Here is a 19,675-nt window from a genome sequence, read left to right as displayed (position 1 = left end):
TTTTGTTATTATTATTATTGGATTGATTGAGAAATATTAAAAATTGACAGTCCAACAATAGGCTGCTTTGTCAGTAGGATAACGGTTACCATACAATACTATGCGTCTTTTAAAATGCATTGCATGAGTACTGTCACAAGGACATTGCTTTACGACCAGTTTGTACTGTCTATTATACCATCGCAAGAATGGGAGGAAACTGAGCCCCTCATGAGGCAAATGAGAGCTCCCTCTGTTGAGCCTGATGAAATTGAATTCAGTAAACAATCCCTTCGGATCATTCCCATGTTCTTAAAGGGGACGGTCACACACTAGAAGTAAAAGGGTCTGCTCCAGGCATAAGGAAGATCCCATATGGTCTAGCGGTCAGGATTCCTGGTTTTCACCCAGGCGGCCCGGGTTCGACTCCCGGTATGGGAAGATCGGGTTGTCTTTGCACCACTTAATCGAAACAACCAGCATGTATGTCTGTAGCAGTTTTAGCCAGTGGCGGAGATTCAGCAACCTGATATGTTGAGGTTCTGTCCCCAATCAGTGTGCCTTCGATAGCTCAGCTGGAAGAGCGGAGGACTGTAGGTGGCAAGTTGGCAATCCTTAGGTCGCTGGTTCAACTCCGGCTCGAAGGAGTTCTTTTTCACACATAAACTTTTCCTTGGCCCTGCTTCTCGACGAGGGTGTTAGCGCTTGAGTTCGTATTTCGCCATTTTACAATCACGGCCGCCGGTGGTGGGCAAAAACTCATTCCCTGACCGAGAATCGAACCCGGGCCGCGGCGGTGAGAGCGCCGAATCCTAACCACTAGACCACCAGGGAAAGTCTGCTGACGACTTGCCCTCAAGCCTGGCTGTGGCCTTTACCCGATTTTGCAGCAAGACCACTAATACTTGTATTTTACTCCAGGAGAGGAGACGTCACCGACCCTGGCAAACTGACAAACTGTCACAGACTCTGTAGGAATATCCTAACAACACCACAACTTGCCATGAAAACAAAAACAATAAGATCGCCAACCTGCATCTCGAAGGTTTTTAAAGCAGTTTTTTGCAGACGTCTGTGGCCCTGGATCCCAGTTCTTCCACTGAGAAACTGTCACAGGCTCTGTAGTAATATCCTAACAACACCACAACTTAACATGTATTTTATTTTATTTCCTTTATTTTTCCAGGAAGGTCCCATTGAGATTAAAAGAAATCCCTTCCTCCAGGGAGTCCTGGCCAAGATGGCCACACTACAAATCACACACAAACACATATAAAACATTCCAGAAAGTCAGGGCACAACATTCATCATAAATCAAGTAAAACAACAGCATGATTCAATCATTGTATGCTGCAGTAAAAATTTTTAATACATTCAAAGGAGGAATTGTTTCAGGAGGGACAGTAGCTTCAAATTCATTCCACAGCCATGGAGCATAGTAGGAGAAAGATGATTTACCATGCTCTGAATGTACCCTAGGTACTACTAATTTAATCCCATTAGATGATCTAGTGCTATAGTTCTTTCTACATAAACATAGAAGACTAGTAATGTAATTTGGAAGTCTACCCATCAATGTCTTTACAATAAATTCTAACATATGGGATTTCCTTCTTTGATATAAAGAGGACCAACCCAAATAGTTGTGCAGCAAACAATGATGAGTACGTGAACAAGAATTTGTTATAAAACGCAGTGCAGCATGATAAACGCCATCCAGCCTTTTCAATAAATATGTAGACGCATGCATGTAAACAACATCACCATAGTCTAAAATAGGTAAAATAGTACTCTGTATTATTCTCTTTCTAGCTATAAAGGAAAAACATTTTTTTTCCCGAAAAAGAAAACCCAGTCTTGGTTTAAGCCTTTTCACCAAGTAATTAATGTGAACATCAAAGGCTAACTTCTCATCGAGCCATATTCCTACATATTTATAAGTTGGTACTCTTTCTATATGTAAACCCTCAATAGTCAGAATAGGCATAACAGTAGACATAGAACGGCTACGTGTAAAAAGAATATACTTCGTTTTATTTACATTTAAAACTAATTTTAGTTTCAACAAAGTAAGCTGAAAAGTATAAAAAGAATCCTTAAGAATTTCAATAGCCTGAGACACAGAGGATGCAGTGGAGTAAATAATTGTATCGTCAGCATAAAAATGTAGCTTTGCGGATTGTATTCTCTGCCCCAATTCATTAATAAAAATAGAAAAAAGAAATGGTGCCAATAAAGAACCTTGCGGGACACCCTTCCTGACTATTACCATGGATGAGTTGTAATTATCTACAGCAACACATTGAGTTCTATCCGATCAATAATTTTTAAACCAACTCACAGCCGAATTATCGAGGCCAACACTTTTAAGCCTCCGTAACAGTAAAACATGATCCACTAAGTCAAACGCTTTTGTCAAATAAAAAAATAAGGCCGCACAATGTTGTCTATTATCGAGAGCAGTAATTAAATCATGTAGTAGCTGTTATCGTACTATGGCCCGCTCTAAATCCTGACTGAAATGCGTTGTACATATCATGACTAAGTAGATATTCTTTCATTTGATCATTTATAATAGATTCAAAAACTTTTGCTAAAACCGGTAATTTAGAAATCGGACGATAATTATTCAAATCGGAAGGATCGCCTCCTTTTAATAAAGGCATAACCATAGCCGATTTCCAAGATGGCGGAATTACATTAGTGGATAGACTCAAATTAAAAATCGATGCAATAGGTTCGGCAATAATATCTGCTGACAATTTTTAAAAAATTGGTTCAATTTGGTCAGACCCACCTGATTTCTTACAGTCTAAATTTCGGAGTAGTTTACGAACTTGGGACGGCAATACAGGGGCAAAAGAAAATAAATCTGATTCACTATTAGTCAACTCATCAGTTCTCTGTTCATCAAGGACCAAGGAATTGTCTGTTATCAAACCAGCTGAAATAAAATTACTATTAAACGTATTAACAATATCAGCCTTGTCTGTAATCAATCTTTGATTCAATTTTAAAACTTTTGGAAGATTAGTGGATGTATTTGATCCTATAAAAGATTTCGTTAATTTCCAAAATTTAGAAGGACAATTCATGTTATCATTAATCAGGTTTAAATAATACTGACTCTTCGAACTTTATATTAATTTTGTACACTTATTTCGTAATAATCTATATTGAGACCAGTCCTCCTCACCATTTGTTTTCTTTGCTTTAGACCAAGCCACGTTTCTTTGCTTAATAAGATTAGAGACGGATTGATTGAACCAAATATTATTTCTACCTCTCACCCGAAATCTACGTAAAGGAGCATGTTTATCACAAATTTCTAGAAAGATAGATTTGAAATAATCCCAAGCATCAACCACATCAGGTATAATTGAAACCAACTGTAAATCACTATTATATAGATCATGCAAAAAAGCCTGTACATTAAAATTTTTAAATTGACGTTTAAGATTTGAATTGAGAATTGAGATCCCCAACATGTGAGGCCTCCATCTTGAAGGTTTTTGTAGCAGGCCCCTCATCTGACCCCTTCCTGATGTTGGGTCCAGGTCTGTTAATAGCATGAGAAAAAGTAGATGTCATCACAGGCCTCTGCCCAGTCGAAAACCAACAGGTGGCGTGTAAGCTCACGGACACCTGATCAGGGGGCCAGTGGTGCAATGGATAAAGCGTCTGACTACGGATCAGAAGATTCTAGGTTCGACTCCTGGCTGGCTCGCTCTGCCTCGTTTACTATGCTGTCAGCCCTTAGCCGTTTTATTAACCCATAGTTTTTGTTATTATTATTATTGGATTGATTGAGAAATATTAAAAATTGACAGTCCAACAATAGGCTGCTTTGTCAGTAGGATAACGGTTACCATACAATACTATGCGTCTTTTAAAATGCATTGCATGAGTACTGTCACAAGGACATTGCTTTACGACCAGTTTGTACTGTCTATTATACCATCGCAAGAATGGGAGGAAACTGAGCCCCTCATGAGGCAAATGAGAGCTCCCTCTGTTGAGCCTGATGAAATTGAATTCAGTAAACAATCCCTTCGGATCATTCCCATGTTCTTAAAGGGGACGGTCACACACTAGAAGTAAAAGGGTCTGCTCCAGGCATAAGGAAGATCCCATATGGTCTAGCGGTCAGGATTCCTGGTTTTCACCCAGGCGGCCCGGGTTCGACTCCCGGTATGGGAAGATCGGGTTGTCTTTGCACCACTTAATCGAAACAACCAGCATGTATGTCTGTAGCAGTTTTAGCCAGTGGCGGAGATTCAGCAACCTGATATGTTGAGGTTCTGTCCCCAATCAGTGTGCCTTCGATAGCTCAGCTGGAAGAGCGGAGGACTGTAGGTGGCAAGTTGGCAATCCTTAGGTCGCTGGTTCAACTCCGGCTCGAAGGAGTTCTTTTTCACACATAAACTTTTCCTTGGCCCTGCTTCTCGACGAGGGTGTTAGCGCTTGAGTTCGTATTTCGCCATTTTACAATCACGGCCGCCGGTGGTGGGCAAAAACTCATTCCCTGACCGGGAATCGAACCCGGGCCGCGGCGGTGAGAGCGCCGAATCCTAACCACTAGACCACCAGGGAAAGTCTGCTGACGACTTGCCCTCAAGCCTGGCTGTGGCCTTTACCCGATTTTGCAGCAAGACCACTAATACTTGTATTTTACTCCAGGAGAGGAGACGTCACCGACCCTGGCAAACTGACAAACTGTCACAGACTCTGTAGGAATATCCTAACAACACCACAACTTGCCATGAAAACAAAAACAATAAGATCGCCAACCTGCATCTCGAAGGTTTTTAAAGCAGTTTTTTGCAGACGTCTGTGGCCCTGGATCCCAGTTCTTCCACTGAGAAACTGTCACAGGCTCTGTAGTAATATCCTAACAACACCACAACTTAACATGTATTTTATTTTATTTCCTTTATTTTTCCAGGAAGGTCCCATTGAGATTAAAAGAAATCCCTTCCTCCAGGGAGTCCTGGCCAAGATGGCCACACTACAAATCACACACAAACACATATAAAACATTCCAGAAAGTCAGGGCACAACATTCATCATAAATCAAGTAAAACAACAGCATGATTCAATCATTGTATGCTGCAGTAAAAAATTTTAATACATTCAAAGGAGGAATTGTTTCAGGAGGGACAGTAGCTTCAAATTCATTCCACAGCCATGGAGCATAGTAGGAGAAAGATGATTTACCATGCTCTGAATGTACCCTAGGTACTACTAATTTAATCCCATTAGATGATCTAGTGCTATAGTTCTTTCTACATAAACATAGAAGACTAGTAATGTAATTTGGAAGTCTACCCATCAATGTCTTTACAATAAATTCTAACATATGGGATTTCCTTCTTTGATATAAAGAGGACCAACCCAAATAGTTGTGCAGCAAACAATGATGAGTACGTGAACAAGAATTTGTTATAAAACGCAGTGCAGCATGATAAACGCCATCCAGCCTTTTCAATAAATATGTAGACGCATGCATGTAAACAACATCACCATAGTCTAAAATAGGTAAAATAGTACTCTGTATTATTCTCTTTCTAGCTATAAAGGAAAAACATTTTTTTTCCCGAAAAAGAAAACCCAGTCTTGGTTTAAGCCTTTTCACCAAGTAATTAATGTGAACATCAAAGGCTAACTTCTCATCGAGCCATATTCCTACATATTTATAAGTTGGTACTCTTTCTATATGTAAACCCTCAATAGTCAGAATAGGCATAACAGTAGACATAGAACGGCTACGTGTAAAAAGAATATACTTCGTTTTATTTACATTTAAAACTAATTTTAGTTTCAACAAAGTAAGCTGAAAAGTATAAAAAGAATCCTTAAGAATTTCAATAGCCTGAGACACAGAGGATGCAGTGGAGTAAATAATTGTATCGTCAGCATAAAAATGTAGCTTTGCGGATTGTATTCTCTGCCCCAATTCATTAATAAAAATAGAAAAAAGAAATGGTGCCAATAAAGAACCTTGCGGGACACCCTTCCTGACTATTACCATGGATGAGGTGTAATTATCTACAGCGACACATTGAGTTCTATCCGATAAATAATTTTTAAACCAACTCACAGCCGAATTATCGAGGCCAACACTTTTAAGCCTCCGTAACAGTAAAACATGATCCACTAAGTCAAACGCTTTTGTCAAATAAAAAAATAAGGCAGCACAATGTTGTCTATTATCGAGAGCAGTAATTAAATCATGTAGTAGCTGTTATCGTACTATGGCCCGCTCTAAATCCTGACTGAAATGCGTTGTAAATATCATGACTAAGTAGATATTCTTTCATTTGATCATTTATAATAGATTCAAAAACTTTTGCTAAAACCGGTAATTTAGAAATCGGACGATAATTATTCAAATCGGAAGGATCGCCTCCTTTTAATAAAGGCATAACCATAGCCGATTTCCAAGATGGTGGAATTACATTAGTGGATTGAGACTCAAATTAAAAATCGATGCAATAGGTTCGGCAATAATATCTGCTGACAATTTTTAAAAAATTGGTTCAATTTGGTCAGACCCACCTGATTTCTTACAGTCTAAATTTCGGAGTAGTTTACGAACTTGGGACGGCAATACAGGGGCAAAAGAAAATAAATCTGATTCACTATTAGTCAACTCATCAGTTCTCTGTTCATCAAGGACCAAGGAATTGTCTGTTATCAAACCAGCTGAAATAAAATTACTATTAAACGTATTAACAATATCAGCCTTGTCTGTAATCAATCTTTGATTCAATTTTAAAACTTTTGGAAGATTAGTGGATGTATTTGATCCTATAAAAGATTTCGTTAATTTCCAAAATTTAGAAGGACAATTCATGTTATCATTAATCAGGTTTAAATAATACTGACTCTTCGAACTTTATATTAATTTTGTACACTTATTTCGTAATAATCTATATTGAGACCAGTCCTCCTCACCATTTGTTTTCTTTGCTTTAGACCAAGCCACGTTTCTTTGCTTAATAAGATTAGAGACGGATTGATTGAACCAAATATTATTTCTACCTCTCACCCGAAATCTACGTAAAGGAGCATGTTTATCACAAATTTCTAGAAAGATAGATTTGAAATAATCCCAAGCATCAACCACATCAGGTATAATTGAAACCAACTGTAAATCACTATTATATAGATCATGCAAAAAAGCCTGTACATTAAAATTTTTAAATTGACGTTTAAGATTTGAATTGAGAATTGAGATCCCCAACATGTGAGGCCTCCATCTTGAAGGTTTTTGTAGCAGGCCCCTCATCTGACCCCTTCCTGATGTTGGGTCCAGGTCTGTTAATAGCATGAGAAAAAGTAGATGTCATCACAGGCCTCTGCCCAGTCGAAAACCAACAGGTGGCGTGTAAGCTCACGGACACCTGATCAGGGGGCCAGTGGTGCAATGGATAAAGCGTCTGACTACGGATCAGAAGATTCTAGGTTCGACTCCTGGCTGGCTCGCTCTGCCTCGTTTACTATGCTGTCAGCCCTTAGCCGTTTTATTAACCCATAGTTTTTGTTATTATTATTATTGGATTGATTGAGAAATATTAAAAATTGACAGTCCAACAATAGGCTGCTTTGTCAGTAGGATAACGGTTACCATACAATACTATGCGTCTTTTAAAATGCATTGCATGAGTACTGTCACAAGGACATTGCTTTACGACCAGTTTGTACTGTCTATTATACCATCGCAAGAATGGGAGGAAACTGAGCCCCTCATGAGGCAAATGAGAGCTCCCTCTGTTGAGCCTGATGAAATTGAATTCAGTAAACAATCCCTTCGGATCATTCCCATGTTCTTAAAGGGGACGGTCACACACTAGAAGTAAAAGGGTCTGCTCCAGGCATAAGGAAGATCCCATATGGTCTAGCGGTCAGGATTCCTGGTTTTCACCCAGGCGGCCCGGGTTCGACTCCCGGTATGGGAAGATCGGGTTGTCTTTGCATCACTTAATCGAAACAACCAGCATGTATGTCTGTAGCAGTTTTAGCCAGTGGCGGAGATTCAGCAACCTGATATGTTGAGGTTCTGTCCCCAATCAGTGTGCCTTCGATAGCTCAGCTGGAAGAGCGGAGGACTGTAGGTGGCAAGTTGGCAATCCTTAGGTCGCTGGTTCAACTCCGGCTCGAAGGAGTTCTTTTTCACACATAAACTTTTCCTTGGCCCTGCTTCTCGACGAGGGTGTTAGCGCTTGAGTTCGTATTTCGCCATTTTACAATCACGGCCGCCGGTAGTGGGCAAAACTCATTCCCTGACCGGGAATCGAACCCGGGCCGCGGCGGTGAGAGCGCCGAATCCTAACCACTAGACCACCAGGGAAAGTCTGCTGACGACTTGCCCTCAAGCCTGGCTGTGGCCTTTACCCGATTTTGCAGCAAGACCACTAATACTTGTATTTTACTCCAGGAGAGGAGACGTCACCGACCCTGGCAAACTGACAAACTGTCACAGACTCTGTAGGAATATCCTAACAACACCACAACTTGCCATGAAAACAAAAACAATAAGATCGCCAACCTGCATCTCGAAGGTTTTTAAAGCAGTTTTTTGCAGACGTCTGTGGCCCTGGATCCCAGTTCTTCCACTGAGAAACTGTCACAGGCTCTGTAGTAATATCCTAACAACACCACAACTTAACATGTATTTTATTTTATTTCCTTTATTTTTCCAGGAAGGTCCCATTGAGATTAAAATAAATCCCTTCCTCCAGGGAGTCCTGGCCAAGATGGCCACACTACAAATCACACACAAACACATATAAAACATTCCAGAAAGTCAGGGCACAACATTCATCATAAATCAAGTAAAACAACAGCATGATTCAATCATTGTATGCTGCAGTAAAAATTTTTAATACATTCAAAGGAGGAATTGTTTCAGGAGGGACAGTAGCTTGAAATTCATTCCACAGCCATGGAGCATAGTAGGAGAAAGATGATTTACCATGCTCTGAATGTACCCTAGGTACTACTAATTTAATCCCATTAGATGATCTAGTGCTATAGTTCTTTCTACATAAACATAGAAGACTAGTAATGTAATTTGGAAGTCTACCCATCAATGTCTTTACAATAAATTCTAACATATGGGATTTCCTTCTTTGATATAAAGAGGACCAACCCAAATAGTTGTGCAGCAAACAATGATGAGTACGTGAACAAGAATTTGTTATAAAACGCAGTGCAGCATGATAAACGCCATCCAGCCTTTTCAATAAATATGTAGACGCATGCATGTAAACAACATCACCATAGTCTAAAATAGGTAAAATAGTACTCTGTATTATTCTCTTTCTAGCTATAAAGGAAAAACATTTTTTTTCCCGAAAAAGAAAACCCAGTCTTGGTTTAAGCCTTTTTACCAAGTAATTAATGTGAACATCAAAGGCTAACTTCTCATCGAGCCATATTCCTACATATTTATAAGTTGGTACTCTTTCTATATGTAAACCCTCAATAGTCAGAATAGGCATAACAGTAGACATAGAACGGCTACGTGTAAAAAGAATATACTTCGTTTTATTTACATTTAAAACTAATTTTAGTTTCAACAAAGTAAGCTGAAAAGTATAAAAAGAATCCTTAAGAATTTCAATAGCCTGAGACACAGAGGATGCAGTGGAGTAAATAATTGTATCGTCAGCATAAAAATGTAGCTTTGCGGATTGTATTCTCTGCCCCAATTCATTAATAAAAATAGAAAAAAGAAATGGTGCCAATAAAGAACCTTGCGGGACACCCTTCCTGACTATTACCATGGATGAGGTGTAATTATCTACAGCAACACATTGAGTTCTATCCGATAAATAATTTTTAAACCAACTCACAGCCGAATTATCGAGGCCAACACTTTTAAGCCTCCGTAACAGTAAAACATGATCCACTAAGTCAAACGCTTTTGTCAAATAAAAAAATAAGGCAGCACAATGTTGTCTATTATCGAGAGCAGTAATTAAATCATGTAGTAGCTGTTATCGTACTATGGCCCGCTCTAAATCCTGACTGAAATGCGTTGTAAATATCATGACTAAGTAGATATTCTTTCATTTGATCATTTATAATAGATTCAAAAACTTTTGCTAAAACCGGTAATTTAGAAATCGGACGATAATTATTCAAATCGGAAGGATCGCCTCCTTTTAATAAAGGCATAACCATAGCCGATTTCCAAGATGGTGGAATTACATTAGTGGATAGACTCAAATTAAAAATCGATGCAATAGGTTCGGCAATAATATCTGCTGACAATTTTTAAAAAATTGGTTCAATTTGGTCAGACCCACCTGATTTCTTACAGTCTAAATTTCGGAGTAGTTTACGAACTTGGGACGGCAATACAGGGGCAAAAGAAAATAAATCTGATTCACTATTAGTCAACTCATCAGTTCTCTGTTCATCAAGGACCAAGGAATTGTCTGTTATCAAACCAGCTGAAATAAAATTACTATTAAACGTATTAACAATATCAGCCTTGTCTGTAATCAATCTTTGATTCAATTTTAAAACTTTTGGAAGATTAGTGGATGTATTTGATCCTATAAAAGATTTCGTTAATTTCCAAAATTTAGAAGGACAATTCATGTTATCATTAATCAGGTTTAAATAATACTGACTCTTCGAACTTTATATTAATTTTGTACACTTATTTCGTAATAATCTATATTGAGACCAGTCCTCCTCACCATTTGTTTTCTTTGCTTTAGACCAAGCCACGTTTCTTTGCTTAATAAGATTAGAGACGGATTGATTGAACCAAATATTATTTCTACCTCTCACCCGAAATCTACGTAAAGGAGCATGTTTATCACAAATTTCTAGAAAGATAGATTTGAAATAATCCCAAGCATCAACCACATCAGGTATAATTGAAACCAACTGTAAATCACTATTATATAGATCATGCAAAAAAGCCTGTACATTAAAATTTTTAAATTGACGTTTAAGATTTGAATTGAGAATTGAGATCCCCAACATGTGAGGCCTCCATCTTGAAGGTTTTTGTAGCAGGCCCCTCATCTGACCCCTTCCTGATGTTGGGTCCAGGTCTGTTAATAGCATGAGAAAAAGTAGATGTCATCACAGGCCTCTGCCCAGTCGAAAACCAACAGGTGGCGTGTAAGCTCACGGACACCTGATCAGGGGGCCAGTGGTGCAATGGATAAAGCGTCTGACTACGGATCAGAAGATTCTAGGTTCGACTCCTGGCTGGCTCGCTCTGCCTCGTTTACTATGCTGTCAGCCCTTAGCCGTTTTATTAACCCATAGTTTTTGTTATTATTATTATTGGATTGATTGAGAAATATTAAAAATTGACAGTCCAACAATAGGCTGCTTTGTCAGTAGGATAACGGTTACCATACAATACTATGCGTCTTTTAAAATGCATTGCATGAGTACTGTCACAAGGACATTGCTTTACGACCAGTTTGTACTGTCTATTATACCATCGCAAGAATGGGAGGAAACTGAGCCCCTCATGAGGCAAATGAGAGCTCCCTCTGTTGAGCCTGATGAAATTGAATTCAGTAAACAATCCCTTCGGATCATTCCCATGTTCTTAAAGGGGACGGTCACACACTAGAAGTAAAAGGGTCTGCTCCAGGCATAAGGAAGATCCCATATGGTCTAGCGGTCAGGATTCCTGGTTTTCACCCAGGCGGCCCGGGTTCGACTCCCGGTATGGGAAGATCGGGTTGTCTTTGCATCACTTAATCGAAACAACCAGCATGTATGTCTGTAGCAGTTTTAGCCAGTGGCGGAGATTCAGCAACCTGATATGTTGAGGTTCTGTCCCCAATCAGTGTGCCTTCGATAGCTCAGCTGGAAGAGCGGAGGACTGTAGGTGGCAAGTTGGCAATCCTTAGGTCGCTGGTTCAACTCCGGCTCGAAGGAGTTCTTTTTCACACATAAACTTTTCCTTGGCCCTGCTTCTCGACGAGGGTGTTAGCGCTTGAGTTCGTATTTCGCCATTTTACAATCACGGCCGCCGGTGGTGGGCAAAACTCATTCCCTGACCGGGAATCGAACCCGGGCCGCGGCGGTGAGAGCGCCGAATCCTAACCACTAGACCACCAGGGAAAGTCTGCTGACGACTTGCCCTCAAGCCTGGCTGTGGCCTTTACCCAATTTTGCAGCAAGACCACTAATACTTGTATTTTACTCCAGGAGAGGAGACGTCACCGACCCTGGCAAACTGACAAACTGTCACAGACTCTGTAGGAATATCCTAACAACACCACAACTTGCCATGAAAACAAAAACAATAAGATCGCCAACCTGCATCTCGAAGGTTTTTAAAGCAGTTTTTTGCAGACGTCTGTGGCCCTGGATCCCAGTTCTTCCACTGAGAAACTGTCACAGGCTCTGTAGTAATATCCTAACAACACCACAACTTAACATGTATTTTATTTTATTTCCTTTATTTTTCCAGGAAGGTCCCATTGAGATTAAAATAAATCCCTTCCTCCAGGGAGTCCTGGCCAAGATGGCCACACTACAAATCACACACAAACACATATAAAACATTCCAGAAAGTCAGGGCACAACATTCATCATAAATCAAGTAAAACAACAGCATGATTCAATCATTGTATGCTGCAGTAAAAATTTTTAATACATTCAAAGGAGGAATTGTTTCAGGAGGGACAGTAGCTTGAAATTCATTCCACAGCCATGGAGCATAGTAGGAGAAAGATGATTTACCATGCTCTGAATGTACCCTAGGTACTACTAATTTAATCCCATTAGATGATCTAGTGCTATAGTTCTTTCTACATAAACATAGAAGACTAGTAATGTAATTTGGAAGTCTACCCATCAATGTCTTTACAATAAATTCTAACATATGGGATTTCCTTCTTTGATATAAAGAGGACCAACCCAAATAGTTGTGCAGCAAACAATGATGAGTACGTGAACAAGAATTTGTTATAAAACGCAGTGCAGCATGATAAACGCCATCCAGCCTTTTCAATAAATATGTAGACGCATGCATGTAAACAACATCACCATAGTCTAAAATAGGTAAAATAGTACTCTGTATTATTCTCTTTCTAGCTATAAAGGAAAAACATTTTTTTTCCCGAAAAAGAAAACCCAGTCTTGGTTTAAGCCTTTTCACCAAGTAATTAATGTGAACATCAAAGGCTAACTTCTCATCGAGCCATATTCCTACATATTTATAAGTTGGTACTCTTTCTATATGTAAACCCTCAATAGTCAGAATAGGCATAACAGTAGACATAGAACGGCTACGTGTAAAAAGAATATACTTCGTTTTATTTACATTTAAAACTAATTTTAGTTTCAACAAAGTAAGCTGAAAAGTATAAAAAGAATCCTTAAGAATTTCAATAGCCTGAGACACAGAGGATGCAGTGGAGTAAATAATTGTATCGTCAGCATAAAAATGTAGCTTTGCGGATTGTATTCTCTGCCCCAATTCATTAATAAAAATAGAAAAAAGAAATGGTGCCAATAAAGAACCTTGCGGGACACCCTTCCTGACTATTACCATGGATGAGGTGTAATTATCTACAGCAACACATTGAGTTCTATCCGATAAATAATTTTTAAACCAACTCACAGCCGAATTATCGAGGCCAACACTTTTAAGCCTCCGTAACAGTAAAACATGATCCACTAAGTCAAACGCTTTTGTCAAATAAAAAAATAAGGCAGCACAATGTTGTCTATTATCGAGAGCAGTAATTAAATCATGTAGTAGCTGTTATCGTACTATGGCCCGCTCTAAATCCTGACTGAAATGCGTTGTAAATATCATGACTAAGTAGATATTCTTTCATTTGATCATTTATAATAGATTCAAAAACTTTTGCTAAAACCGGTAATTTAGAAATCGGACGATAATTATTCAAATCGGAAGGATCGCCTCCTTTTAATAAAGGCATAACCATAGCCGATTTCCAAGATGGTGGAATTACATTAGTGGATAGACTCAAATTAAAAATCGATGCAATAGGTTCGGCAATAATATCTGCTGACAATTTTTAAAAAATTGGTTCAATTTGGTCAGACCCACCTGATTTCTTACAGTCTAAATTTCGGAGTAGTTTACGAACTTGGGACGGCAATACAGGGGCAAAAGAAAATAAATCTGATTCACTATTAGTCAACTCATCAGTTCTCTGTTCATCAAGGACCAAGGAATTGTCTGTTATCAAACCAGCTGAAATAAAATTACTATTAAACGTATTAACAATATCAGCCTTGTCTGTAATCAATCTTTGATTCAATTTTAAAACTTTTGGAAGATTAGTGGATGTATTTGATCCTATAAAAGATTTCGTTAATTTCCAAAATTTAGAAGGACAATTCATGTTATCATTAATCAGGTTTAAATAATACTGACTCTTCGAACTTTATATTAATTTTGTACACTTATTTCGTAATAATCTATATTGAGACCAGTCCTCCTCACCATTTGTTTTCTTTGCTTTAGACCAAGCCACGTTTCTTTGCTTAATAAGATTAGAGACGGATTGATTGAACCAAATATTATTTCTACCTCTCACCCGAAATCTACGTAAAGGAGCATGTTTATCACAAATTTCTAGAAAGATAGATTTGAAATAATCCCAAGCATCAACCACATCAGGTATAATTGAAACCAACTGTAAATCACTATTATATAGATCATGCAAAAAAGCCTGTACATTAAAATTTTTAAATTGACGTTTAAGATTTGAATTGAGAATTGAGATCCCCAACATGTGAGGCCTCCATCTTGAAGGTTTTTGTAGCAGGCCCCTCATCTGACCCCTTCCTGATGTTGGGTCCAGGTCTGTTAATAGCATGAGAAAAAGTAGATGTCATCACAGGCCTCTGCCCAGTCGAAAACCAACAGGTGGCGTGTAAGCTCACGGACACCTGGTCAGGGGGCCAGTGGTGCAATGGATAAAGCGTCTGACTACGGATCAGAAGATTCTAGGTTCGACTCCTGGCTGGCTCGCTCTGCCTCGTTTACTATGCTGTCAGCCCTTAGCCGTTTTATTAACCCATAGTTTTTGTTATTATTATTATTGGATTGATTGAGAAATATTAAAAATTGACAGTCCAACAATAGGCTGCTTTGTCAGTAGGATAACGGTTACCATACAATACTATGCGTCTTTTAAAATGCATTGCATGAGTACTGTCACAAGGACATTGCTTTACGACCAGTTTGTACTGTCTATTATACCATCGCAAGAATGGGAGGAAACTGAGCCCCTCATGAGGCAAATGAGAGCTCCCTCTGTTGAGCCTGATGAAATTGAATTCAGTAAACAATCCCTTCGGATCATTCCCATGTTCTTAAAGGGGACGGTCACACACTAGAAGTAAAAGGGTCTGCTCCAGGCATAAGGAAGATCCCATATGGTCTAGCGGTCAGGATTCCTGGTTTTCACCCAGGCGGCCCGGGTTCGACTCCCGGTATGGGAAGATCGGGTTGTCTTTGCATCACTTAATCGAAACAACCAGCATGTATGTCTGTAGCAGTTTTAGCCAGTGGCGGAGATTCAGCAACCTGATATGTTGAGGTTCTGTCCCCAATCAGTGTGCCTTCGATAGCTCAGCTGGAAGAGCGGAGGACTGTAGGTGGCAAGTTGGCAATCCTTAGGTCGCTGGTTCAACTCCGGCTCGAAGGAATTCTTTTTCACACATAAACTTTTCCTTGGCCCTGCTTCTCGACGAGGGTGTTAGCGCTTGAGTTCGTATTTCGCCATTTTACAATCACGGCCGCCGGTGGTGGGCAAAACTCATTCCCTGACCGGGAATCGAACCCGGGCCGCGGCGGTGAGAGCGCCGAATCCTAACCACTAGACCACCAGGGAAAGTCTGCTGACGACTTGCCCTCAAGCCTGGCTGTGGCCTTTACCCGATTTTGCAGCAAGACCACTAATACTTGTATTTTACTCCAGGAGAGGAGACGTCACCGACCCTGGCAAACTGACAAACTGTCACAGACTCTGTAGGAATATCCTAACAACACCACAACTTGCCATGAAAACAAAAACAATAAGATCGCCAACCTGCATCTCGAAGGTTTTTAAAGCAGTTTTTTGCAGACGTCTGTGGCCCTGGATCCCAGTTCTTCCACTGAGAAACTGTCACAGGCTCTGTAGTAATATCCTAACAACACCACAACTTAACATGTATTTTATTTTATTTCCTTTATTTTTCCAGGAAGGTCCCATTGAGATTAAAAGAAATCCCTTCCTCCAGGGAGTCCTGGCCAAGATGGCCACACTACAAATCACACACAAACACATATAAAACATTCCAGAAAGTCAGGGCACAACATTCATCATAAATCAAGTAAAACAACAGCATGATTCAATCATTGTATGCTGCAGTAAAAAATTTTAATACATTCAAAGGAGGAATTGTTTCAGGAGGGACAGTAGCTTCAAATTCATTCCACAGCCATGGAGCATAGTAGGAGAAAGATGATTTACCATGCTCTGAATGTACCCTAGGTACTACTAATTTAATCCCATTAGATGATCTAGTGCTATAGTTCTTTCTACATAAACATAGAAGACTAGTAATGTAATTTGGAAGTCTACCCATCAATGTCTTTACAATAAATTCTAACATATGGGATTTCCTTCTTTGATATAAAGAGGACCAACCCAAATAGTTGTGCAGCAAACAATGATGAGTACGTGAACAAGAATTTGTTATAAAACGCAGTGCAGCATGATAAACGCCATCCAGCCTTTTCAATAAATATGTAGACGCATGCATGTAAACAACATCACCATAGTCTAAAATAGGTAAAATAGTACTCTGTATTATTCTCTTTCTAGCTATAAAGGAAAAACATTTTTTTTCCCGAAAAAGAAAACCCAGTCTTGGTTTAAGCCTTTTCACCAAGTAATTAATGTGAACATCAAAGGCTAACTTCTCATCGAGCCATATTCCTACATATTTATAAGTTGGTACTCTTTCTATATGTAAACCCTCAATAGTCAGAATAGGCATAACAGTAGACATAGAACGGCTACGTGTAAAAAGAATATACTTCGTTTTATTTACATTTAAAACTAATTTTAGTTTCAACAAAGTAAGCTGAAAAGTATAAAAAGAATCCTTAAGAATTTCAATAGCCTGAGACACAGAGGATGCAGTGGAGTAAATAATTGTATCGTCAGCATAAAAATGTAGCTTTGCGGATTGTATTCTCTGCCCCAATTCATTAATAAAAATAGAAAAAAGAAATGGTGCCAATAAAGAACCTTGCGGGACACCCTTCCTGACTATTACCATGGATGAGGTGTAATTATCTACAGCAACACATTGAGTTCTATCCGATAAATAATTTTTAAACCAACTCACAGCCGAATTATCGAGGCCAACACTTTTAAGCCTCCGTAACAGTAAAACATGATCCACTAAGTCAAACGCTTTTGTCAAATAAAAAAATAAGGCAGCACAATGTTGTCTATTATCGAGAGCAGTAATTAAATCATGTAGTAGCTGTTATCGTACTATGGCCCGCTCTAAATCCTGACTGAAATGCGTTGTAAATATCATGACTAAGTAGATATTCTTTCATTTGATCATTTATAATAGATTCAAAAACTTTTGCTAAAACCGGTAATTTAGAAATCGGACGATAATTATTCAAATCGGAAGGATCGCCTCCTTTTAATAAAGGCATAACCATAGCCGATTTCCAAGATGGTGGAATTACATTAGTGGATAGACTCAAATTAAAAATCGATGCAATAGGTTCGGCAATAATATCTGCTGACAATTTTTAAAAAATTGGTTCAATTTGGTCAGACCCACCTGATTTCTTACAGTCTAAATTTCGGAGTAGTTTACGAACTTGGGACGGCAATACAGGGGCAAAAGAAAATAAATCTGATTCACTATTAGTCAACTCATCAGTTCTCTGTTCATCAAGGACCAAGGAATTGTCTGTTATCAAACCAGCTGAAATAAAATTACTATTAAACGTATTAACAATATCAGCCTTGTCTGTAATCAATCTTTGATTCAATTTTAAAACTTTTGGAAGATTAGTGGATGTATTTGATCCTATAAAAGATTTCGTTAATTTCCAAAATTTAGAAGGACAATTCATGTTATCATTAATCAGGTTTAAATAATACTGACTCTTCGAACTTTATATTAATTTTGTACACTTATTTCGTAATAATCTATATTGAGACCAGTCCTCCTCACCATTTGTTTTCTTTGCTTTAGACCAAGCCACGTTTCTTTGCTTAATAAGATTAGAGACGGATTGATTGAACCAAATATTATTTCTACCTCTCACCCGAAATCTACGTAAAGGAGCATGTTTATCACAAATTTCTAGAAAGATAGATTTGAAATAATCCCAAGCATCAACCACATCAGGTATAATTGAAACCAACTGTAAATCACTATTATATAGATCATGCAAAAAAGCCTGTACATTAAAATTTTTAAATTGACGTTTAAGATTTGAATTGAGAATTGAGATCCCCAACATGTGAGGCCTCCATCTTGAAGGTTTTTGTAGCAGGCCCCTCATCTGACCCCTTCCTGATGTTGGGTCCAGGTCTGTTAATAGCATGAGAAAAAGTAGATGTCATCACAGGCCTCTGCCCAGTCGAAAACCAACAGGTGGCGTGTAAGCTCACGGACACCTGATCAGGGGGCCAGTGGTGCAATGGATAAAGCGTCTGACTACGGATCAGAAGATTCTAGGTTCGACTCCTGGCTGGCTTGCTCTGCCTCGTTTACTATGCTGTCAGCCCTTAGCCGTTTTATTAACCCATAGTTTTTGTTATTATTATTATTGGATTGATTGAGAAATATTAAAAATTGACAGTCCAACAATAGGCTGCTTTGTCAGTAGGATAACGGTTACCATACAATACTATGCGTCTTTTAAAATGCATTGCATGAGTACTGTCACAAGGACATTGCTTTACGACCAGTTTGTACTGTCTATTATACCATCGCAAGAATGGGAGGAAACTGAGCCCCTCATGAGGCAAATGAGAGCTCCCTCTGTTGAGCCTGATGAAATTGAATTCAGTAAACAATCCCTTCGGATCATTCCCATGTTCTTAAAGGGGACGGTCACACACTAGAAGTAAAAGGGTCTGCTCCAGGCATAAGGAAGATCCCATATGGTCTAGCGGTCAGGATTCCTGGTTTTCACCCAGGCGGCCCGGGTTCGACTCCCGGTATGGGAAGATCGGGTTGTCTTTGCATCACTTAATCGAAACAACCAGCATGTATGTCTGTAGCAGTTTTAGCCAGTGGCGGAGATTCAGCAACCTGATATGTTGAGGTTCTGTCCCCAATCAGTGTGCCTTCGATAGCTCAGCTGGAAGAGCGGAGGACTGTAGGTGGCAAGTTGGCAATCCTTAGGTCGCTGGTTCAACTCCGGCTCGAAGGAGTTCTTTTTCACACATAAACTTTTCCTTGGCCCTGCTTCTCGACGAGGGTGTTAGCGCTTGAGTTCGTATTTTGCCATTTTACAATCACGGCCGCCGGTGGTGGGCAAAAACTCATTCCCTGACCGGGAATCGAACCCGGGCCGCGGCGGTGAGAGCGCCGAATCCTAACCACTAGACCACCAGGGAAAGTCTGCTGACGACTTGCCCTCAAGCCTGGCTGTGGCCTTTACCCGATTTTGCAGCAAGACCACTAA

General features: G+C 39.3%; 18 non-coding genes across 18 annotated transcripts; 12 read left to right on the top strand and 6 right to left on the bottom strand.

Annotated features, from left to right (window-relative positions):
* Positions 1-348: 348 nt before the first annotated feature.
* Positions 349-420, top strand: trnae-uuc (transfer RNA glutamic acid (anticodon UUC)). The gene has a single exon. It is a non-coding gene; the product is annotated as a tRNA-Glu (tRNA).
* Positions 421-539: 119 nt separating this feature from the next.
* On the top strand, positions 540-626 carry trnay-gua (transfer RNA tyrosine (anticodon GUA)). Its single transcript is given in 2 exon segments — positions 540-576; positions 591-626. It is a non-coding gene; the product is annotated as a tRNA-Tyr (tRNA).
* Positions 627-741: 115 nt separating this feature from the next.
* trnae-cuc (transfer RNA glutamic acid (anticodon CUC)) lies at positions 742-813 on the bottom strand. Its single transcript has one exon. It is a non-coding gene; the product is annotated as a tRNA-Glu (tRNA).
* Positions 814-4,107: 3,294 nt separating this feature from the next.
* On the top strand, positions 4,108-4,179 carry trnae-uuc (transfer RNA glutamic acid (anticodon UUC)). The gene has a single exon. It is a non-coding gene; the product is annotated as a tRNA-Glu (tRNA).
* A 119-nt stretch (positions 4,180-4,298) lies between these two features.
* Positions 4,299-4,385, top strand: trnay-gua (transfer RNA tyrosine (anticodon GUA)). The gene is given in 2 exon segments: positions 4,299-4,335; positions 4,350-4,385. It is a non-coding gene; the product is annotated as a tRNA-Tyr (tRNA).
* A 115-nt stretch (positions 4,386-4,500) lies between these two features.
* trnae-cuc (transfer RNA glutamic acid (anticodon CUC)) lies at positions 4,501-4,572 on the bottom strand. The gene has a single exon. It is a non-coding gene; the product is annotated as a tRNA-Glu (tRNA).
* Positions 4,573-7,868: 3,296 nt separating this feature from the next.
* trnae-uuc (transfer RNA glutamic acid (anticodon UUC)) lies at positions 7,869-7,940 on the top strand. The gene has a single exon. It is a non-coding gene; the product is annotated as a tRNA-Glu (tRNA).
* A 119-nt stretch (positions 7,941-8,059) lies between these two features.
* trnay-gua (transfer RNA tyrosine (anticodon GUA)) lies at positions 8,060-8,146 on the top strand. Its single transcript is given in 2 exon segments — positions 8,060-8,096; positions 8,111-8,146. It is a non-coding gene; the product is annotated as a tRNA-Tyr (tRNA).
* A 114-nt stretch (positions 8,147-8,260) lies between these two features.
* Positions 8,261-8,332, bottom strand: trnae-cuc (transfer RNA glutamic acid (anticodon CUC)). Its single transcript has one exon. It is a non-coding gene; the product is annotated as a tRNA-Glu (tRNA).
* Positions 8,333-11,626: 3,294 nt separating this feature from the next.
* Positions 11,627-11,698, top strand: trnae-uuc (transfer RNA glutamic acid (anticodon UUC)). The gene has a single exon. It is a non-coding gene; the product is annotated as a tRNA-Glu (tRNA).
* Positions 11,699-11,817: 119 nt separating this feature from the next.
* trnay-gua (transfer RNA tyrosine (anticodon GUA)) lies at positions 11,818-11,904 on the top strand. The gene is given in 2 exon segments: positions 11,818-11,854; positions 11,869-11,904. It is a non-coding gene; the product is annotated as a tRNA-Tyr (tRNA).
* Positions 11,905-12,018: 114 nt separating this feature from the next.
* Positions 12,019-12,090, bottom strand: trnae-cuc (transfer RNA glutamic acid (anticodon CUC)). Its single transcript has one exon. It is a non-coding gene; the product is annotated as a tRNA-Glu (tRNA).
* A 3,294-nt stretch (positions 12,091-15,384) lies between these two features.
* Positions 15,385-15,456, top strand: trnae-uuc (transfer RNA glutamic acid (anticodon UUC)). The gene has a single exon. It is a non-coding gene; the product is annotated as a tRNA-Glu (tRNA).
* Positions 15,457-15,575: 119 nt separating this feature from the next.
* On the top strand, positions 15,576-15,662 carry trnay-gua (transfer RNA tyrosine (anticodon GUA)). Its single transcript is given in 2 exon segments — positions 15,576-15,612; positions 15,627-15,662. It is a non-coding gene; the product is annotated as a tRNA-Tyr (tRNA).
* Positions 15,663-15,776: 114 nt separating this feature from the next.
* trnae-cuc (transfer RNA glutamic acid (anticodon CUC)) lies at positions 15,777-15,848 on the bottom strand. Its single transcript has one exon. It is a non-coding gene; the product is annotated as a tRNA-Glu (tRNA).
* Positions 15,849-19,142: 3,294 nt separating this feature from the next.
* Positions 19,143-19,214, top strand: trnae-uuc (transfer RNA glutamic acid (anticodon UUC)). The gene has a single exon. It is a non-coding gene; the product is annotated as a tRNA-Glu (tRNA).
* A 119-nt stretch (positions 19,215-19,333) lies between these two features.
* On the top strand, positions 19,334-19,420 carry trnay-gua (transfer RNA tyrosine (anticodon GUA)). The gene is given in 2 exon segments: positions 19,334-19,370; positions 19,385-19,420. It is a non-coding gene; the product is annotated as a tRNA-Tyr (tRNA).
* Positions 19,421-19,535: 115 nt separating this feature from the next.
* trnae-cuc (transfer RNA glutamic acid (anticodon CUC)) lies at positions 19,536-19,607 on the bottom strand. The gene has a single exon. It is a non-coding gene; the product is annotated as a tRNA-Glu (tRNA).
* Between the last annotated feature and the right edge of the window lie 68 nt (positions 19,608-19,675).

This window comes from Siphateles boraxobius, unplaced genomic scaffold (genome assembly GCF_051911475.1).
Source record: "Siphateles boraxobius isolate OS27281-9 unplaced genomic scaffold, OSU_SipBor_1 77, whole genome shotgun sequence".
Lineage (NCBI taxonomy): Eukaryota > Metazoa > Chordata > Actinopteri > Cypriniformes > Leuciscidae > Siphateles > Siphateles boraxobius.
This window is presented reverse-complemented; position numbering and strand designations above follow the sequence as displayed.